Source organism: Hyperolius riggenbachi, chromosome 5, assembly GCF_040937935.1.
Source record: "Hyperolius riggenbachi isolate aHypRig1 chromosome 5, aHypRig1.pri, whole genome shotgun sequence".
Classification (NCBI taxonomy): Eukaryota; Metazoa; Chordata; class Amphibia; order Anura; family Hyperoliidae; genus Hyperolius; species Hyperolius riggenbachi.
This window is the reverse complement of record NC_090650.1, coordinates 2,118,926-2,138,210: the sequence shown is the minus strand read 5'-3', so window position 1 is coordinate 2,138,210 and position 19,285 is coordinate 2,118,926. Positions and strand designations below refer to the sequence as shown.

The 19,285-nt window shown below is 48.1% G+C and overlaps 1 protein-coding gene across 1 annotated transcript in view; it reads left to right on the top strand.

Annotated features, from left to right (window-relative positions):
- The window catches only part of CALCR (calcitonin receptor), a 653,324-nt gene that overhangs the window by 280,734 nt on the left and 353,305 nt on the right, over positions 1-19,285 (top strand). The gene's annotated exons all lie outside the window — the stretch shown is intronic.

The window sequence follows — 19,285 nt, the reverse complement described above, 5'->3', positions numbered from 1 at the left end:
TTCCAAGTCCTCTGCTGGCGCAGGAATTTTCTTTGTCCAAAAGAAAGATGGAACCCTCAGGCCTTGTATTGACTACAGGGAATTGAACAAGGTTACAATCAAAAACAGGTACCCTTTACCACTTATGCCGGAACTATTCCAGAAATTAAGAGATGCCAAGATCTTTACAAAATTGGATCTGAGAGGTGCCTATAACCTAGTGAGGATAAGAGAAGGGGACGAGTGGAAGACTGCCTTTAGGTCACGATACGGTCATTTTGAGTACCTAGTTATGCCATTTGGACTTTGCAATGCACCAGCCACCTTTCAGCATTTCATTAATGATGTTCTCAGGGAGTTTATTGATCATTTTCTAGTAGTATATCTGGATGACATCCTGATTTTTTCAACATCCTTGAAGGAACACAGGAAACAAGTTTGTCAGGTATTGGAGCGATTAAGACGTCACAACCTCTATGCTAAAGCTGAAAAGTGTGAATTTGAGCAACATACAATTCAGTTCCTGGGGCTTATTATCTCGGCAGAAGGATTTACCATGGATCCCCAGAAAGTTCAAGCTATCCTTGAATGGCCAGCACCAATCAACAGAAAAGCAGTACAAAGATTTGTAGGATTTGCAAATTTCTATAGGAAATTTATTAGGAACTTTTCCGCCATTATTTTACCCATCACAAGGCTGACCCGACAACATATTCCGTTTAAATGGACAGCGGAAGCTCAATGCGCCTTTGAGAAGCTAAAGAAACTGTTCACGTCTGCATCCATTCTCAAGCACCCTGACCCGGCCATGCCATATATCCTGGAGGTGGACGCTTCAGACTCAGCAGTGGGTGCAGTGTTATCACAGAGATTGGGTGAAAAAGCAATTCTCTACCCCATAGCCTTCTTTTCCCGGAAATTGTCGGATGCGGAAAGGAATTATGACGTGGGAGACAGGGAGTTGTTAGCTATTAAATATGCTTTGGAAGAATGGCGATACTTACTGGAAGGGGCTTCTCAGGATATCCTAATCTACACGGATCATAGAAACTTAGAGTATCTGAAGAAAGCAAAGAGACTTAACCCAAGACAAGCCAGATGGGCACTTTTCTTTTCAAGATTCTCTTTCCATATCACATACCGCCCTGGTTCAAAGAATATCAAACCGGACGCATTGTCGCGCATGTTCCCTGAAGAAGAGATGCCAACGGTAATGGATACTATCCTTTCCAATCAGAATTTTTTATTAATACAACCGGAGTTAATAGAACGGCTCCGTCAGGATTCGGCAGATCCACCGGACAAGATGAAGACACAGTTGGTAGCCAAAGACGGGTTGTGGCTTTTCAAAGATAGGGTTTTTGTTCCAGAAAAGCATCGGTTGGAAGTATTCAAACTGTGCCATGACCATCAGCTGACCGGTCACTTTGGAGTAGCAAAAACCCAGGAATTAGTCCAACGTTTTTTTTGGTGGCCTGCGTTGCAGAAAGATTGCGAAAACTATGTCAAGTCATGCCAAGTATGCAGCCGGAGCAAGGGGTTGAATCTCAAACCATGGGGATTGTTGAATCCACTACCTGTTCCTCCTAGACCATGGTATTCAATATCAATGGACTTTATTGTAGAATTACCAAATGCAGATGGGGCTAACACGATCTTTGTAGTGGTAGATCGATTGACGAAGATGGCGCATTTTATTCCCATGATGAACTTACCTTCTGCAAGAATTACTGCTATGACCTTCATCAAGGAGATTGTAAGGTTGCATGGGGTTCCTAATGACATTGTATCAGACAGGGGAACTCAGTTCACTTCACAGTTTTGGAAAGCACTCTGTCAAATACTCAATATCCGGTTACATTTTTCATCAGCATATCATCCACAATCCAACGGACAAACTGAACGCACGAATCAAACACTGGAACAATATCTCAGATGCTTCATTTCAGGGTCACAGGATAATTGGGCTCAATTATTGCCATCCGCGGAATTTGCCTACAACAATTCAGTCCATACGTCCACTAAGCAATCTCCATTCTTTGCCAACTATGGGTATAATCCTTCATTTTTACCTGGTATAGTGAAAGAATCTCCAGTTCCTGCAGCAGAAGAATTGGCCAAGTGGTTGGTTCAGAATAATCAACTCCTTCAGCGATCAATGACGCAGGCTCAGGAGGACTTTAAAAAGAAGGCTGATTGTCACAGGAGGGGAGATGTGAACTTGGAAGTGGGGGACCAGGTATACCTATCAACCAAGAACTTGAGACTTACATGTCCATCAAAGAAGCTAGGTGGTCCTAAATTTATTGGGCCCTTTAAAATTAGAAGAAGGATTGGACAATCAGCTTATGAACTTGAATTACCTAGCAACCTCAGAATTCATCCTGTCTTTCACGTTTCTCTGTTAAAGCCAGTACATCCGGACCTCTTTCCTGGACAGAATTCAGGACCACCTTCACCAGACATAGTGAATGGAGAAGAGGAATATGAAGTGGAAGATATTCTGGATTCCAGATGTAGGGGTAGTCGGGTACAATATCTCATTAAATGGAAGAACTATGGAGCAGAGGACAACACCTGGGAACCAGCCTCTTTTGTTCATGCACCTACTTTGGTGAGACGGTTCCATCAGAGGTGTCCAGATAAACCAAGACCAGGAGGCATCCGGAGGCTGCCCGTAAGGGGGGGGCATTGTCACGGTCAGTTACCTGTCCAGGTGAGGCGGCTGGCACATGCGGATGCTGGCAGTTGTTCTGGGGGGTCTCGGCGGGCCTCCCGGCAGGGTGTTCTGTCGGGGCTCTCCAGCGCGCGTGGCGTTGTGCGGCGAAAGTATTGGCGCCGCAAGGTGTGGGCATGATTGCTGTGCACGCGCGCACGCAAAGACGGCTGTTTTATGCATCTTCTTCTTGTTGTGCGTGTGTGCGCGTGCGCGGGCGTGCGCGTGTGTATCGCGCATGTGCGTGTTCGCGTTTGCGCATGCGCGCGTGACGCGCTGCTCCGTGTGCGCGTGACGCACTACGTTGTGTGCGCGTCGCGCGGTGCGCGCCAAACGGCCTATTTAAGCCTGGAGAGCCCAGACCTCTGTGCTGTGGTATTGCAGCAAGTTTGCTCCCGTGACGTGACACTTTGTCTGCCTGATCCCTGACCTACTCCATGCTGAACTTTGCCTGTCTGATAACCCGCTCTGTTGCCGAACCCTGCTCTGTACGACTACCCGCTCTGCTGCCGAACCTTGCCTGTCTGATAACCCGCTCTGTTGCAAAACCCTGCCCGTCTGACTACCTGCTCTGTTACCGACCCCGGATTGCTCAAGGATCTGCTGTTCTACCAGCCTGTTACAGAACCTGCGTGGCAACATCATCTCTGGTGTACGGGTCATTGCAGTACCAGACCCGTCCTGCGGGAGTCTCCAGTTCCTGCTTACTCCAACGACTGGATCTGCGAGCACTCCTGCCCCGTGTTAACCCAAGGCACCTGTTTCCAGTTCAGGGCTTGGGGTTGATAAGCCGCAGGGGTTGCTGTCCTCAGCACATCGGTCTCCTTACCTCCAGGTACGTGACAGTACTATTGCATCTCTCTGTGTGAGACACTGCACAGCCCACTGACACCCCGAGCTGTGCACACACTACTGCTGTTGCCTCATTAAGTTCCAGGCACAGAACCACTCCAGTGCATTGTTATATCACTGTATTCTGATAGTACTATTACATTTCTCTGTGTGTGAGATACTCCACAGCCCACTGACACCCAGAGCTATGTGCACACTACTGCTGTTACCTCATTACACTGCAGGCACAGGACCACTCCAGTGTATTATTATGTCACTGTACTCTGATAGTACTATTGTATCTCTCTGTGTGACACTGCACAGCCCACTGACACCCAGAGCTGTGTGCACACTACTACGGTTACCTCATTACACTGCAGGCACAGAACCACTCCAGTGTATTATTATGTCACTGTATTCTGATAGCACTATTGCATTTCTCTGTGTGAGACACCCCACAGCCCACTGACACCCAGAGCTGTGTATAATGTGATTTCTGCCCTTTAGCGATTAAAACCAGGCTCTGCATCAACTCCAGAGGCGTAACAATTGACCCTGCAAGGGATGCCTCTGCAGGGGGGCCCAGAACCCACAGGGGGCCCGTGGGGGGAAAAGTTTGAGAGACTGACAGCTAAGGGCATGGAGCGAAAAAAATGTATTCTGCTCTCGCACCATTGTTATAGTGACTGCATGTGTCCACAACACAGATAAGGAAACATACATACTTTGGAATTTGTACACTGTCCCTGCTCCCTAGGGTTCGTAAAAAACATCTGTCTCACACTGCTGCAAAGTTCTGATGACTTCATGTACAACCTAACAAACAAAGGAGTCACATTTTGAAAAAAGTTGTAGACTTTCCCTTTTCAGCAAATGCTTCCTAGATTCTTATCACACACAGGCTAATGACCTTATGGCTCTGATTACTTTTACAACCCAGTGGAGTGGAGATTGATGTCTGACTGTTGCTGCCTCATTAAGACCTTGTGTCTCACATGGAGTCTAATGGCCCATACTCACGGGCAACTTTTTGGGCCTGTCGCCAGCACACGTGAGCGCTGTTGCTCCTCCCCCCGCCGGAAGCACAATGTAATCCTTGCTTGTTGCCGTCGCTAGTCCGCGTACTCATGCGGACTAGCGACAGTTTGCGGCGGAGTTGTGGCGACAACTGTCGCCAGGCGATTGAGCGGTTCAATCGCCTGGCAACATCAGCGACGTGCGACAGTTCGGGGTGTGCGCCCGTGCAACGCCGCATACTCACGGGCGACCTGTCGCCGCAACACATGCGCGCCGCGTGTTGCGGCGACAATTGTAGCCCGTGAGTATGGGCCATCAGCTACATACACACGAGGCACGGATGTCTTCAGTTACAAGCAGACAAGAGACCAAAAAAACAAAAAAAAAAGCAGCGACAGTTGTCGCCAGGTCCCTCTGTGCGGTAGCTGTACACACGTTGCACAGAGGGACAGAGATGCGGCAGAAGCTGTTGCCGAAAGTTTCGTCCCCTCGCCGGAAGCTCTATTCTGGCTGTGTGTAGTGGTCGCTAGTCCGCATACACACGCAGTGCGCGTGGCGGACTAGTGACAGTTGCGGAGACAGAAGTTGCCGGCGATTGCAATTTTTCAATCGCACGGCAACTGCTGTCTCCGGCGACAGTTCGGGGTGCGCGCCTCATACACACGGGGCTACTGTCGCCCAGACATGCGCCTGCCACGTGTTTGTGGCAACAGTTGTGCCCCGTGTAGAGGTGTACCGAACGGTTCGCCGGCGAACGGTTCCAGGCGAACATTGGGGGTTCGCGTTCGCCTGCGCCAGGCGAACTTTTCCGGAAGTTCGATTCGCCCCATAATGCACTATGAGGGTCAACTTTGACCCTCTGCATCACAGTCAGCAGGCACATTGTAGCCATTCAGGCTACAGTAAGCCCTGGAGCCCCACCCCCCTTATATAAGGCAGCCTCCGGCGGCCATTACAGTCACTCGTGTGCCTGCTAGAGAGAGGAAAGGGACAGCTGCTGCAGACTTTTTCTCTTAGGGACAGATTAGTTAGGTTCTAGGCTGCTTTGCTTGTTCCTGACTGATTAATATTGCTTTTAAAGCACCCAGCAACAGCTCTTTTCAGAGCTCAACCTGTACATTTTTTTTTCTGACACTTTTGTTGCATGCACAACCTTGCTAATTGATAGTGTGTGTGCCACTGCCAGCAGCCCAGCACATTCAGTGACTGACTGCCTGTGTGTGTGACAGGGAGCTGCACATTGTACTACCGAGTACTGCATATACCCCAGTACCTGTTGTGTTTACTTAACCCACCTCATCACTGCATATACCTAGCTTTGTGTTGAGTGAACCCAGCTCACTGCATCTAACTACCCAGTACCTGTTGTGTTTACTTAACCCACCTCATCACTGCATATACCTAGCGTTGTTTAGAGTGAACCCAGCTCACTGCATCTAAGTCTAACTACCTGTTGTGTTGAGTGAGAACCCACCTCACTGCATCTTAAGTACCTTTACTGTATACTGTTCAGTGAACCCAGCTCACTGCATCTAACTACCCAGTACCTGTTGTGTTTACTTAACCCACATCATCACTGCATATACCTAGCGATGTGTTGAGTGAACCCAGCTCACTGCATCTAACTACCTGTTGTGTTGAGTGTGAACCCACCTGGCCACCTCACTGCATCTAACTACCTGTTGTGTTGAGTGTGAACCCACCTGGCCACCTCACTGCATCTAACTACCTGTTGTGTTGAGTGAGAACCCACCTCACTGCATCTTAAGTACCTTTACTGTTGAGTGAACCCAGCTCACTGCATCTAACTACCTGTTGTGTTGAGTGTGAACCCACCTGGCCACCTTACTGCATCTAACTACCTGTTGTGTTGAGTGAGAACCCACCTCACTGCATATAGCTAGCATACCCCCGAGATGGACAAAATGGACAAACCAGGTAGAGGAAGAGGTAGAGGCAGACCCAGAGGAAGGCCACCAGGCACCGGCAGGTCTGTGGCTGTGCGAGGTGGTGTTGCTGTGATTTCATGCGGACCTGCCCCAAAATACGGTGCTCAGAAGAAGGCACGTGCCATCACTTTCCAAAATTGTGAGGAGGTGATTGAGTATTTAACACAGAACACCTCATCTCCCGCAGCCACCAGCGCTACAACAAGCACCACATCCGCTGCGTTTGACACTTCGCAGGAGTTATTTGGTGGTGGTGGTGAAATCACTGATTCCCAGCCACTACTGCAACAACAACAAGAAAGCGCAGGTACACCACATCATACGTCTGAGTTAGGTGGCGATAGTATGGACGTAACGTGTGTGGATGGGGATGATGGTGGACCACCTGAAGTTGGTGCACTTGAGGAGGTGTCTGAGGAAAGCGCAGCTGGCCAGGAGGATTATGATGACGATTATACGGATACCACATATGTTCCCGGTAGAGGAGATGACCAGGGGGACAGTTCAGAGGAGGAGTCAGAGAGGAGTAGGAGGAGACGACTCCATGATAGAAGCAGAGGGAGCTCGTCCTCAGAAACAGCTGGGGGCAGTGTCCGGTGCCATGTATCGCCAGCTATGGCCAGGGAGCACACATGCCCTTCAACGTCAGCTGCTGCTGATGCCACCGTAGCGCCATCACCCCAGGGGGGCTCAGCGGTTTGGAAATTTTTTCACGTGTGTGTCTCAGATCGGAGCAAAGCCATCTGTTGTCTCTGCCAGCAAAAATTGAGCCGTGGAAAGGCCAACTGTCACGTAGGGACAAGTGCTTTACGAAGGCACCTGGAGAGAAGGCACAAACAGCTATGGCAAGAACACCTGAGGAAAAGAAGCACCCCTCAAAAGACATGCAGCGGAGAACAACCGTGGCAGCCGTCACAGGGGGCTTCTGCTGCTCCACGTTCCCATGGTATTGTTCGTGGCTGGGGGGAGGAAGAATGGATACACTTTTAAACAATTTAAAAATACAACCATCTAAACTTTCAAACAATTTAAAAATACAACCATCTAAACTTTCAAACAATTTAAAAATACAACCATCTATCATTTTCAAAAAATGTAAAAAAAGAGCAAAAAAACTTGCCCTCCGTAAAACATTCTTGGCAAATGCTTTCGACTTGGTTTGTCTTCCGCTGGCTCAAGGGTCTATCTGACCACCAGATGCCTGGTCTGCAAAGCACGGTCAGGGCAGCTACAGCATGGGTCTCAGCAGGCTCCCACTTCGGGCCGCAATCCAACCTTCATTCCCCGCGGCAACAATGGCAGACTTGCCCTCCATAACGCATTCCCGTTAAAGGATTTAAAGTTAATTCATTTCAAATACACAGCAGGGCCTCGAAAGTCCGCCTCCTGTATTATTATTTTTGGTCACTACCTCGGGGCGGGCGTGCATGCCTGCCTGCTGCCCTCCTTGGATGTGTAGTGGTAGCCGTTTCTCAGGCTCCACACCGGATTCAAACCTCTCATTCCCCGGCCATTACCCGGGGTCACAAATGGCAGACTTGCCCGCCTCCATATGATTCTCGTGAAAGGAATGTGGTGTCATCTTTGCCCGCCATAACTGGTTCTCGTTAAAGGATTTAAAGTACATTCATTTCAAATACACAGCAGGGCCTCGAAAGTCCGCCTCCTGTATTGTTAATTTTGGTCACTACCTCGGGGCAGGCGGGCGTGCATGCCTGCCCGCTGCCCTCCTTGGATGTGTAGTGGTAGCCGTTGCTCAGGCTCCACACCGGATTCCATCCCTCATTCCCCGGCCATTACCCGGGGTCACAATGGCAGACATGCCCGCCTCCACAGGATTCTCATTGTAGCGGTACTGAACAAGTACACAGCAAGTAGAAAATGTAAATTAAAAACAAAACGTAAGCTTTTTAACAATGCCATGGAAAGTTGAGAAGGAAGTCACACATTACCTGACATCACTGAGTGAGGAAGAGCAATCTCGCCATGTTGCGCACCAGTCCAGCACGGTCGTCACTACACAAACAGCTGTTTGCGGTGCATTACACAGTGAGTTTGGTGTGTCAGTGTGAAGCAGAACTCTAATTACACTCCCTGTTTGATGTATACACATGCAAGATGTTTGAAAGCACGTTAGGCCTGCAATTTAGCATTCAATGTGATTTCTGCCCTTAAAATGCTGCTTTACGTCACATCCAGATTTTTCCCCAGGACTTTTGGCATGTATCCCACTCCGCCATGCCCCCCTCCAGGTGTTAGACCCCTTGAAACATCTTTTCCCTCACTTTTGTGGCCAGCATAATTTTTTCTATTTTTCAAAGTTCGCCTCCCCATTGAAGTCTATTGCGGTTCGCGAATTTTTCCGCGAACCGAACCTTCCGCGGAAGTTCGCGAACCGAAAATCGGAGGTTCGCGACATCTCTAGCCCCGTGTGTATGAGCCTTAACCTTCCTGGCAGTAACCCCGAACGTAGTTTGGGGTAAGCCGCGCAGGAGGTTTTCTCAGGCCCTGCTGGGCCGATTTGCGTAATTTTTTTTTTTTGCTGCACGCAGCTAGCACTTTGCTAGCTGCGTCAGCACACCGATTGCCGCCGCCCTGCGCCGATTCGCCGCCATCCGCCGCGCCGCAGGCCCCCCCCCTAGACCCCGTGCGCTGCCTGGCCTATCAGCGCCAGGCATCGCTGAGGGGTGGATCAGGACTCCCTTAGACGTCACGACGTCCATGACGTCGGTGACGTCATCCTGCCATGGCGACGGGGGAAGCCCTCCAGGAACTCCCATTCTTTGAACGGGATTTCCTGATTGCCTATCGCCGGAGGCGATCGGAGGGGCTGGGGGGATGCCGCTGAGTAGCGGCTATCATGTAGCGAGCCCTAGGCTCGCTACATGATTTAAAAAAAACAAAAAAACAAAAAAACCTGCTGCGCTCCCTCCTGGTGAAATTAATTAGACCGCCAGGAGGGTTAAGAAGGTCCTGTAATAACAGTATCAATCAGTGACATTCTGAATGTTTTGCCAAAGTTACAGTGAATACTATATCTTATGTTCAGCATGTCATTGCTGTTCCTCCATATAGCATGTGCTCTCATGTAGTAATAATACGGCTGTGTGTGTGTGTATGTACTGGGAGCAGAGCTGCAACGAGGGACTTGTCACCTGCAAGGGGCTGGAGGAAGCCCCGGGTAAGCAAATCTGGGGGTAGCATAGATTGCCTGACGTTTCCCTTAAGCCTAATGCCCCGTTTCCACTTGTGCGATTCTGCATGTGTTTCCTGAATGCAGATTCGCATAACCAATACAAGTGAATGGGCCTGTTTCCACTTGTCAGAAATCCTGTGCGGTTTTGTGTGCAGGAAAAATCTGCACGCCATCAGAATTTGCGTAATTCGCATGCAATGTATTTAATAGGAAATTTGCATGCGTTTTCGTATGCAAATTTTCCAGTGAATTTTACCACAAATTCGCGGGCGTTTTTGCATAAAATCAATGTAAAAGCACACAGGCACTGACATGGTTAAATTTGCATACTTACTAACATATGCAAAAACGCACCCGAAATTTGCGGTAAAATTTGCATCCGCATGCAAATTCGTTTCGCGTTTTCCGTGACTAAGTGTTTTTATCTACATGGGGAAAACACATTGGTCCCCAGTTTTCCTGTGCAGAAAGCGAAGGGGGTGGGGGGGGGCCCATCCAAAGTTTTGCAGGGGGGCCCAGTGATGTCTAGTTACGCCCCTGGTCAACTCTGTAATTTGTGGTGGGACTTTTGCCACGGTTCCCCCTCCGCCATGCCCCTGTCCAGGTGTTAGACCCCTTGAAACAACTTTTCCATCACTTTTGAGGCGAGAAAGATTCCCTGTAGGTTTTAAATCTCGCTTGCCCATTGAAGTCTATGGCGGTTCGCCGGGTTCACATGTTTGCAAACATTTGCAGAAGTTCGCGTTTGCTGTTTGCGAATCCCAAATTTGATGTTCACGTCATCTCTACCAAGGACAACCACAGTGTCAGAGGTACAAGAATGGGGGACAGTTTGTTAATTATTACTACCATTCAAAGCATCTAGAGAAGTGGTTATTACCAGTGCAGGTACAAGAAAGAGCTTAAACGGCAGTTGAGGTAGGGCCCTATGGGGCCCCTCCGGTCCAAGGGCCCTGGTCGTAGACCTCTGCAACCCCTATTGCTATGCCACTACCTCGGTCAGGGCCCTCCTCTCTAGTGTTTCCAGCTTGGATTATGCAATCTCACTGTCACCCTCATGTGGACTACAACAGGCTCTATTAACTACTGTTATCACATAATCTGCATGATAGGGGCCCATACACCTAACGATTTTCCCGCCGATATACAGCAGATTCGATCACTGTGATCGAATCTGCTGTGAAATTGTTTCGCAAACGCTGACAGAACGATCGATTTCCATCCGAAATCAATCGCACCTGATGATTCCCATCGCTCCATCCGTGCGGAAGATTTCGCTCGATCGCCGGCGGTCGGAGTGCGTCGATAGCGGCGTTCGAATGCCCGACGACCGACACTAGCGGCAATACATTACCTGCTCCAGCCGGCGCGTATCCCCGCTCTCTCCGCGGCCCCTTCTCCGTGCTCGGCTCCTCCAGCTTCACTGAACTTCCTGTCCCGGCAGGAAGTTTAAACAGTAGAGCACCCTCTACTGCTTAAACTTCCCCAGACAGGAAGTTCAGTGAAGCTGCAGCCGGTCCGGAACCCAGCACGGAGAAGTGACAGCAGAGACCGGGGGACACGCGCTGGCCGGAGCAGCTAATGTATGCCGGGGGGGCTCCACAGATGGTGATCAGTTTCATGCTGAAATCATTTCACAATCGGTTTGCAGTAAAGGCAGCCATACGATCCCTCTCTGATCAGATTCCATCAGAGTGGGATCTGTCAGTTGGTCGATCTGATGGCAAATCGACCAGTGTATGGCCACCTTATGTTACCCCTTTATCTATTGTGCAGGGCTGCGTAATATGTTGGCTCTTAATAAGCCCCCACCAGCCTTCCCCTTAGGCTTTGGTAGAACAAGCAATGCATGCTGGGATTGTTGTCTATCCTGCTGGGTGGACTGCAGACTTCTGTTTACGTTTATACACCATCTTGTTTTTTTGTCTTCCAACTTCATGAGACATAAAGTGTAATCCATGGTGTGCTCTGCTTCTTCATCATAGGCTGATAAGATTTAGTCAAAGTGACAATTTTCCAATTACAATCAGCTAACAAAGGCGCGGGGAGCGAGGCGTGAGCGAGGCGGGAGCGTGCTGCAGGACAATTCATATTGCTTAGAGAAAGGAAATAGAATTCAACTCTGGAGATTGTGCATGACCCAGAATAAAGCTCCTCGATGGGAATCCGATAAGTTCACCACAACCTCCTCCTCCTGCATTTAATGGAGGGTTTTAGAACTTTCTGATCCCGTCTTTTCTTGGATAAACACTTTTACTCCAAAATAAGAAGCAGCCTTAAATATACATGAAAGAAAAATCATTTGCAAAGGGGTCAGGTGGATCTGACAGCTGACAAGAAATAGATTCTCTGCCAGAATAAGCCAACTTACTTCTGAAAAGTTATTGAAATAGTACAAAAAAAAATTACCTTTGTCGTGTTTTGAGATGACAAGTTTGACCAGAATCTCTCCAGAGACTGCTGAGCTGATGAGACATCTCACGGCCGGCAATACAAGAGAGAGACGGAGGGGGTGACCATACACATACAGGCAGAGGGGAGGCCTATTTGATTGCCCCTATAGCGCTGCAGACCCCAATATTTTCAGGGTCAATGTATAACAGTGAGTTCCCCATGCTCACTGCCAGTCAAGCGAATCCACTGTCTGCAGTATTGTATGGACACGGTGGTCCTTAGAAGTCCACCAGTAAGGACTTTGAGTGGTAACAGTGGAAGAACCAGTGAGGACTTTCAGTGGAAGCGGCGGAACAACCAATAAGAACTTTGAGTGGTAGCGGTGGCAGAACCAATAAGGACTTTGAGTGGTAGTGGTGGAAGAAGGCACTACATCAAGTTGTTCTCTAATAGAAGCACAGACTGTGTAGCGCTATCTATTTGCACTTGTTGATGTATGTTATTTTGCATGAGAAGCGCACCACTGTTATAAACCTGCAATATATATGTTAAACGCAGTGCTCTCATTGTTATTAATGGGTGTTTATGGGATTTGTATAGCTTCCATGTTTTATTGGAGTCATGAGAAGATGATGTCAAAGTTTACCTCCTCCGTCCCCCACCTCCACCTTCCACTCCCTGCCCAACTAACCATCTTCTCACCAGTATCTGAATTCACTGTCTCCTCTCTCATCCCTAAATCAAGTCCCACTACTTGCCTCCTCGATCCTATGCCCTCTCACCTCATTCCTCACCTATCCTCTACCATCTCACCTGCCTTTACCTCCCTCTTCAATTTTTCTCTCACCAAAGACATCTTTCCTTCCACACTAAAGCAAGCCCTCAAAACGCCTATACTCAAAAGTCCTTCCATGTAACCCTCTTTCCTGCCCAACTGCGTCTCATCGCTCTACTCCCCTTTTCTTCAAAACTACTTGAGGGCCATGTCTATTCTGACTTAATCCGTCACCTCACCGCTAATTCTGTTTGATGTCCTCCAAACTAGATGACCTCCCAGCCACTCAACCGCAACTTCCCTAGTCAAAGTAACACCTGGTAACTATTAAATCTAAAGGTCTCTACTCTATTCTTATCCTCCTAGATCTCTCCTCAGTCTTCAACACAGTTGACCATCCTCTTCTTCTCCAAATCCTTTCATTGATGGGCATTCCGGGTCTTGCTCTCTCTTGGCTTGCCTCTTACCTCACAGAGAGACTTTCGGTGTGGCTCACTATGGCACCACCTCCTCTCCAGGTCCTCTCACTGTTGGAGTTCCCCAAGGTTCCCCTCGGTACTTGAATCTCTCCTTTTCTCTATCTACACTTATTGTCTTGGTCAGCTCATCACGCAATCTCCGCTCTACTAACAATATTCTCCTGTCTTCCTCCATGGTCATCTCTTCTCACTTATGCCTACAAGAATTCTCTCGATCCTCTCCCCTCCGCTAGAACTCCCTCCCTCAACACACATCTGCCACTCACCCACACTTACCCTTTTTAGGTGCAACCTGAAAACTCACCTCTTCAGGCAAGCATACTCTCCTACCTAGAACAGTTTGCCCAATGACCACCATTTCTACCATCTCATACACGGCTCCTTTTCACCTACTGTCCTATCCCTGAAACCTTTAGGCTGTAAAGCCTCTTTACCATGTGTCTCTCAGCACTATGTAATCTGATTAAGTATCTTCCATCCTATGTAAAAATATGTAACTCATTGCATCACCTGTAATCAAATAGCTTCCAATATCGGGTGCAGCCTTTTTGCTATACTAATAATCGATTCGCTGATTCTTCTTTTGGTTGATACTTCTGTGTCTCTCGGATCTGATACAGTCAGTCACACGTCATCCACATATACTGATGATTTCATCCCTCTAACTCCACCCTCCCCTTGTATTTTGTGGATTAGTGTCCCCATACACAGATACAGAGATCCGGTGACAATGGTCACCCCTATTTCACTCGGCTTTGGATTGAGAATTTACTGCCTGTTATTCCATGTAGGCTTACACTCTTTAAAACTTCACCATGGTGATGTTCAACTTTATATGCTCCTGTGGCCACCATCACCCAAACAATGACAGAGGCTTACCAGCTGCAAACAACCCACATTATTAGGTTGTATATCTTGGGTTTTATAGCAGAAGAAGCCAGCAGCAGTCCTCCAAGGATCCACTCGTCCAGCAGTCCCTCAGCCTGAGCAGATATGGAAACCAAAGTAATCACATCTAAAAAACAAACAAACGGCAACTCTAAGTGTACACCATTTATTTTAAAAGCCAAACACATACAAACATAAAAATATGGATAAGAAACGTACATACGGAGCCCAAGACATGGGAACCCCGGCATAAGTTGCGTGTGTGGGCTGGTCAACAGCATAGAACAGTTAGAAGGTGCCGCCTGCCTCCTTCCCAAAGGAAGGGCATGGAGGCGCTACCAGGAGACCGGATAATACATAAAATGTGGAGGAGGCCGTAGGAGGGCAACAGCCCAGCAGCAGGACCGCTACCTCCACCTTCATGCAAGGAGGAACAGGAGGAGCACTGCCAGAGCCCTGCACAATGACCTCCAGCAGCCCACAAACAGACTCCATGAGGGTGGTATGATGGCCTGACGTCCACAGGTGGGAGTTGTGCCTACAGCCCATGAGCGCAATACCACTCAAGACGTTTGGCATTTGCCAAAGAACACCAAGATTGACAAATTCGCCACTGGCGCCCTGTGCTCTTCACAGATAATAGCAGGTTTATACTGAGCACATGTGACAGACGTGACAGAGTCTGGAGATGCTGTGGAGGATGTTCTGTTGCCTGTAACATCCACCAGCATAACCGTTTGGCAGTGGGTCAGTAATGGTGTGGGGTGGCATTTCTTTGGGGTGCTGCACAGCCCTCCATGTGCTCACCAGAGGTAGCCTGACTGCCATTAGGTACTGAGATGAGATCCTCAGACGTCTTGTGCAGTGGCGTAGCAATAGGGGGTGCAGAGGCTGCAACCGCATCGGGGCCCTTGGGCCAGAAGGGCCCATGCTCAACCACAGTATTAGTTCTTTGTTTGTCCTTTACTGATAATAATTACATCTATAGATGCTTTGAATAGTAGTGATTATTAACAAACTGTCCCATCCCCTTCTTGCATCTTTGATACTGTGGTTGTCCTCGGCAGGTTTTGGTGCACATTATCAATTGTTTTACATAGGGTGCTTGGGGGGGGCCCAATGTAAAACTTGCACTGGGGCCCAGAGCTCCTTAGCTACACCACTGCCCTAGTGAGACCATATGCTGGTGTGGTTGGCCCTGGGTTCCTTCTAATGCGAGACAATGCTAGACCTCATGTGTCTGGAGTGTGTCAGCAGTTTCTGCAAGACGAAGGCATTGATGCTATGGACTGGCCCCGCCCCTTCCCCAGACCTGAATCCAATTAAGCACATATAGGACATCCTGTCTCGCTCCATTCTGCACCACAGACTGTCCAGGAGTTGGTGAATGCATTAGTCCAGGTCTGGGAGGAGATCCCTCAGGAGACAATCCTCCACCTCACCAGGAGCATGCCCAGGTGTCATAAGGAGGTCATACAGGCACATGGAGGCCACACCCACTACTGAGCCTCATTTGCCTCAATTCACTAAGCTTATCTCCTGTCTTTAATAACTCTTCTAGAGTTGTTACCATGGTAATAAGGCATGTAGTATTCAGGAAACATTTTACCTCAGGCAAACCTAAAGTTAACTCTTCTGTCTTTAAGTTAACTCTTCAATCCTTAAAATAACTCCAGAGTTAAAGACAGGCTGTTTATTAACTGCATGTGAAAATAACTACAGAGGAGGTAAATTAACTACAGAGGAGGTAAAATAACTACAGAGGAGGTAACTTAACTACAGAGGAGGTAACTTAAGGAATGAAGAGGTAAGATAACTCTCTCTTATGTGGAGGTAAGTTTTCTCTTGCCTTATTATCTCCAGCATGATCTTAGTGAATTGAGGCCATAGGCCTCAATTCACTAAACGAATCTCCTGTCTTTAATAACTCTTCTAGAGTTGTTACCATGGTGATAAGGAATGTAGTATTCAGGAAACATTCTACCTCAGGCAAGCCTAAAGTTAACTCTTCTGTCTTTAAATTAACTCTCCAATCCTTAAAATAACTCCAGAGTTAAAGACAAGCTGTTAATTAGCTGCTGTGTGAAAATAACCACAGAGGAGGTAAATTAACTACAGAGCAGGTAAATTAACTACAGAAGAGGTAACTTAACCACTTAAGGACCAGGGGTGTTTGGGAAGATCTGTGCTGCGTGGGCTATTCAGCCCACAGCACAGATCGTGTGGCAGCTGGGGCGACCAGACTTCCCCCCCCCCCTTTTTTCCCCACTAGGGGGATGTCCTGCCGGGAGGGTCTGATCGCCGCCGGCTAGTTGGGATTAGCGGGGGGGGGGGGCTTCTCAAAGCCCCCCTCCGCAGCGTTCTCGGCGCTTCCTCCTCTTACCTCCCTCCCCTCCATGATCAAAGCTGCGCAGGACGGATATCCGACCTGCGCATTGAAGGATAGGCTTCAGCCTATCATATGCCGGCAATCCCCGGCCAATCAGAGGCCGGGGATCGCCGATCTGCCTTACGGCGCTGCTGCGCAGCAGCGCCGTGTGATGTAAACAGCGGGGATTTCTTCCCTGCGTGTTTACATTAGGCGTGCGAGCCGCGATCGGCGGCTCGCACACTGTTCACGGAGACACCCTCCGTGAACTTACATGGAAAGGCTGCTCGAACGAGCGGCCATTTCCATGTAATAACCACTTAAACCCGCCGCCGCCTATCGGCGTTAGGCGGTCCTTAAGTGGTTAAGGAATGAAGAGGTAAGATAACTCTCTCACGTGTGGAGGTAAGTTTTCTCTTGCCTTATTATCTCTAGCATGATCTTAGTCAATTGAGGCCTTTGTGTCTTGTTTTAAGGACATTACATTAAAGCTGGATCAGCCTGTAGTTTTGTTTTGTTTTTTTCCACTTTAATTTGAGTGTGAATGAGTGTGAATCCAGACCTCCATGGGTTGATAAATGTGATTTTTATTGATAATTTTTCTGTGATTCTGTTGTCAGCACAATCAACTATGTAAAGAACAAAGTATTTAATAACGTGGGAGGATCGGAGGCGCCCTAGAGGGTACTTATGACGTGGCTTTTGAAACAATAAATAGATTTTAAAAATAAAACGATAGACCAGTTGGTAAGTAAAGGTTGCTGTCGATATACACTCCAGTGGTGAAAACGGCAGTTTAAACAAATTGTTAGTATGAAAATATGGAGTGATCCTACCTTAATAAGTAGTCACTCCCAAATAGGTAAGAACAAATACTTTAATAGGGCACTTTAAAATGACAACGCGGTTCAAACCGCTTCATCAGGTCGTGTATCGTGCCTGGGTGGAGAGTTCCCCAGAGTCGGGCGCCTGTGTATTTAAAAAGAATATTTCATTCATTCAGATCTAGCATGTCTCATTTTCGTGTTCCCTTTATTTTTCTGAACAGTATACAAAGATAATAAAAATAATGTATGTATGTATGTATGTATATAGTGGGCAGCACGGTGGCGTAGTGGTTAGCGCTCTCACCTTGCAGCGCTGGCTCCCCGGTTCAAATCCCAGCCAGGTCACTATCTGCAAGGAGTTTGTATGTTCTCCCCGTGTCTGTGTGAGTTTCTTCCAGGCACTCCGGTTTCCTCCCACATTCCAAAAACATACAGGTAAGTTAATTGGCTTCCCCCTAAATTGGCCCTAGACTATGATACATGCACTACACAATACATACACAGATATAGCACTATGGTAGGGATTAGAGTGTGAGCCCCTCTGAGGGACAGTTAGTGACAAGACTATATTCTCTGTACAGTGCTGTGGAAGATGTTGGCGCTATATAATAATTATATATATATGGTATTACCATATGTAATGCTTGTTTTTCCTAAAACCACTTTGTGAATTGCTGGACAGTTTTTTTTATGCCCTTTCTCGTCTACTTGCCCAGATTTCTGAGTCCCTCTTACTATCTGTGTTTGTCAGGGAGCTGGGCTTTGTGTCATATAATGGCGGGGCTACACGCCCTCCTATCCGGGACAAGACTCCTCCCATCTACAGCTTGGATCGGGGTGCTGGACTGAACCATCACTTTCCTCCAGATGCTTCACTATCCTCCGAGAAAGTGAATGGGGACTGCTGTACGCATGCAGGATTATTGGCAAACCCATCTAGTGTGTGTACAGTGCTTACGTCTTTAGAGCTATGCTATTTTGGACCTGATTCACTATTCGGTGCTAACCTAGTTAGCACGCCTAAAGGCTTTGGGCGTGCTAACTAGGGTGCTAAGTAGTGAGCACGCAGAAAGGTGAATTAGGCCGCGCACAAAGTCCCGCGCACAAAGTCCAGTGCGCGCGAAATAAGGTCGCACTCAATGCGCCCTTATAGGCGCGTCGGGAGCGCCGTTTTCATCGCATAGCGATGCGACGTTTCGTGCACACCCGACAAAGCTTTGCGCACGGGACTTTGCGCTCGAGCGCTAATTAGCACGCCCTAAGCATCTTTTGGCGTGATAAGGGGCTTTTCACAGGCGTGCTAACAGTTAGCACCGCTTTGTGAGGGCTGGAACCCACAGGAGCGCTTTTGGCAGCGTTTTGGCAGCACTGCGATACGCTAGCACTTTGCCAAAACGCTAGGCTAATGTTAATGGATGGGGCAACTTCCACAGGAGCGTTTGCGTTTCCCAGAAACGCAAACGCAGGACGTGCAGCATTTTGGGAGCGTTAGCGCTTCAATGTAAAGTATTGAAACGCTAGCGGAAACACTCAGCAAAAACTAAACTGAGCGGCTTTGCTAGCGTTTTGCGGTTCAGCACACTGTAACAAAATGAAAAATAATTCACAGGACCAATCAGGATAAAAACGCGAAACCCAAAACGCTACGCAACTGCTGAGCAAAAAAATACAATGTTGCAAAACGCGACCGAAAACACGCATGAATCCGCTTGCAAACCGCTCAGACAAAACGTTAGCGGTAGCATTTCACGTTTGCTGATTTCAGTGGGTTCCAGGCCTGAATCAAGCCCCTAGTCTTTGTGATGATATTTAATGACTGTGGCAACCTTGTCCTGACACCACACCAAATTCTTTAATTATGTAACA